Consider the following 3873-nt stretch of genomic DNA (forward strand, 5'->3'; position numbering starts at 1 on the left):
CATAGCAGACATCTGGAAGGATGTGTAACAAACTGGTAACATTGTTTACCTCCAAGGAAGGGATGGTCAAGGGGACTTTGTGTGAAATATTTTAATATTTTTACTCAAAGGTTATAATCATAAATTACTTAAGAAATTTAAATTAATTTGAAATAATACAGCCCCTAAGTATATAACAATAGCACAAGAAATGGGGGGAAGGAAAAGTTCTTACTCTATACATGAACTGGTATAACATAATTTGAAGATGACTGTTCAAAAATGTGATAAAGATGAATATTAAATAACATAAAGATAAAATTTTATTAGAAAAAAGAAATTTAACAAATAAGACAAGAGTGAAGAGAAAACAGAACCATAAAAAAATAATGCACATGCAGGTTAGCAAAGAGAAGGGAAAGGAAGAAAGAACTGATGGAACAAATATAAAATGACTAGCCAGATGGTAGATTTAAATATAACCATATCAGTAGTAGAAATGTAAGTAATCTACACACCCCAATTAAAAGGCAGAGACTGTCAGACTGGATAAAAAACAAGACAACACATTATGCTGTCTACAGGAAACTCACCTTCAATATAAAGACATAAAAAAGTGAAAGGTTAAAATGATGCAAAAAGACAGACCATGCACACACTAATCAGAGAGCTGAGTGCCCTTATGAATACTAGACAAAGTAGACTTCAGGACAGGAATATTACCAGAGATAAAGAGAGTCGTTACATAATGATAAAGGGGACAATTCACCACCAAGACATAAGAATCCTAAATGTATATACACCTAAGATTGGAGCTTCAAAATGGCATGAAGCAAAAACTGCTAGAACTCAGAAGAGAAACAGACAATTCCATGATTATAGTCAGACACATCAACAACCCTCTTAGTAATAAAAGAACACAAAAGAAATTAGTAAGGACACAGAAGACCTGAACAACACTGTAAACCAACTTGACCTAACTGATATTTATAGAGAATTCTAGTCAACAAACAGCAGAATACACATTCTTTTCAAGTACAGTTGACCACTGAAAAGCACGGGTTTGAACTGCACAGATCCACTCATAGGCAGATTTTTTTTCAAAAGTAAATACTAGAGTACTACACAATCCCTGATTGGTTGAATCCATGGATGTGGAACCTTGGATACAGAAGAACCTTGGATACGAAGGGCTGGCTATAAGTGAGTCATATGTAAATATGAAATAGTCACCAAGAGTATACTGGGTCATAAGTCAAATCTCGACAAAGTTTAAAAAACTGAAATTGTACAAAGTATGTTCTCAATACTTTGAATTAATACTTTGAATTCACAACATAATTAAATTAGAAATCAAGAATAGAAAGATATTTGGAAAATTTCCCACACTTCTAAATCACTCAAAGTCAAATGATAAATTATAAAAACTTGAATTGAAAATGAAAACACATGAAAAGTTGTGGGATATAAATAAATCAGTGTTTACACGGAAATTCAAAGCATTAAAAATTTATAGGGATAGTACCCTGGTAAACATGGTAAACATTCCTAAGACCCACTAGACTTTCTATAAGAAGTGTGACTAGCACAACCCAACAAAATGACATGGTACAAGAAGGGCAAGGATTCTGGCCTGTCCCAGGAAAGCAGTGTTACCACAGGAAGTAGAGTGGCTATGGTGAGCAGGCTAAGTGGATTTTCCGGCAAAGGCTAAAACTACAAAGAAAACTGTGCTAAGGCTTGAATGCTTAAGCCCTATTATACATCTAAAAGAATGCCAGCTATTGATAGATGCATGCATTATGAACTGGGAAGAGACAACAAGAGAAGAGGCCAAATCATCCCGTTCTGGGCTTCACCTTTTGTTTTATTATAAGGGAAATAAAATCTTGAGGTTATGTTAACTTCAAAAAAATAAGTTTACATTAAGAAGAAAAGAATGGTCTCAAATCAATGCTCTAATGAGAATTCACCTTAAGAAACTAGAAAAAGAAAGGCAATATAAACTCAGAGCAAAGAGAAGGACATAAAAACCTGAGCAGAAATCTATGAAATAAAGCCAGAAAAACAAAGAAAGAAAATCAATGAAACCAAAAGTTGTTTCTTTGGAAAAAAAATAGGCAATTGATAAACCTCTACTCAGACTGATCAAGAAAGTGAAGGTACAAATTACCAACACCAAAAATGAAAAAGAGGAAATCACCAGATCTACTAACATTAGAAGAATAAGAAAATATTATGAACTAAGCCACTAAATTCACCAACTTGGATGAAATGGACAAATTCCCTGGAAAAAAAACACAGCCCTGACCTACTGTAGTAGACTGTGAGAACTCTAGTATTTATCTGCCTAAGGAACTCCAGGTAGAGAAATCAAAATGAGTAAGGAGAAAAAAGAACCCTCCTACACTGTTGTCAGGAATGTAAATTGGTGCGGGCACTATGGAAAACAGTACTGAGGTTCCTTTAAAAACTAAAAATAGAGTCGCCATGTGATCCAGCAATCCAAATCCTGGGCATATATCCAGAGAAAACTCTAATTGGAAATGATGCATGCACCCAAATTTTCATAACAGCACTATTTACAATAGCCAAGACCTGGAAGCAGCCTAAATGTCCACTGACAGATGAATGGATAAAGAAGAGGTGTGTGTGTGTGTGTGTGTGTGTGTGTGTGTGTGTGTGTGTGTGTATGTATGTAATATATATATATGTATATATATATATAATGCAATATTAGCCATAAAAAAGAATGAAATAATGCCACTTGAAGCAACATGGATGGACCTAGAGATTATCATACTAAGTGAAGTCAGACAGAGGAAGACAAATATTATATGATATCACTTATATGTGGAATCTAAAAAAATGATACAAATGAACTTACAAAACAGAAATAGACTCATGTAGAAAACAAACTTATGGTTAACAAAGGGGAAAGGCGGGGAAGGATAAATTAGGACTTTGGTATTAACAGATACACACTACTATATATAAAATACTGATATATAAACAACAAGGACCTACTGTACAGCACGGGGAATGACATTCAATATCTTGTGATAACCTATAGTGCAAAAGAATCTGAAAAAGAATGTGTGGGCATAATACATATATATATATATATATATACACACACACAAAATCTGAATCACTTTGCTGTATACCTGAAACTAACACAACAATGTAAATCAACTATACTTCAATTAAAAAAACAATGAGTAGGGACGTGGAAGCACTGAACAAAACAAGTGTTTCTACTGGAGTAGAAAAACAGAGTTTAGAATAGCAGAAGCTAAAGAAGTAGAAATCAGCAAGTAGAGGATTGGTTAAGATCAGAGATTAGTTAAGAAGCCATGGCATAATTCGGTGAATGATGATGAGGGTCTGAACTACCAAGGTAGTAGTAAGAATGAAGAGAAGATTAAAATTTGAGAAATAGGTAACCAATAAAATAAGCAGAATTGGTGACTGACTGACTATGGGAAGGATGAAGGAGGAGGAGGAGCACAGAAGGGCTCTTATGCATTGGGCTTGGGGACCAGGTGCTACTAATTCATACTGGGACTAGGCAAGCAATGGTGGTTGATGGCAGAGGAAGATCATGGTCTACATTTATGGAAATCAAGGTTGGGAATGTTTACCAAGCATCCGGATTTATAAATGTGACGCAAACGGGAGAAGTCAGCAGTGAAATAACTTACTGCATGGGTGGATATCTTGCCTAAGAGACTTACAGAAAGAGAAGAGATGTGAATCAAGGGTAGAACCCTTGATGAGAAAATAAAGTTCAAGAAAAGCTTTATGATTGGGAATAAGGCGGTTCTAAGCAAGTGCAATCATGCACAAACATGTTAAGTAAGGTCTTACAATATCAAAAAGTTGCAACAAACC

General features: G+C 34.8%; 1 pseudogene; it reads left to right on the forward strand.

Moving 5' to 3' along the window:
* Positions 1-1514: 1514 nt before the first annotated feature.
* Positions 1515-1855, forward strand: LOC132513153 (large ribosomal subunit protein eL42-like; annotated as a pseudogene).
* The last annotated feature ends 2018 nt before the right edge of the window (positions 1856-3873 follow it).

Source organism: Lagenorhynchus albirostris, chromosome X (assembly GCF_949774975.1).
Source record: "Lagenorhynchus albirostris chromosome X, mLagAlb1.1, whole genome shotgun sequence".
Lineage (NCBI taxonomy): Eukaryota > Metazoa > Chordata > Mammalia > Artiodactyla > Delphinidae > Lagenorhynchus > Lagenorhynchus albirostris.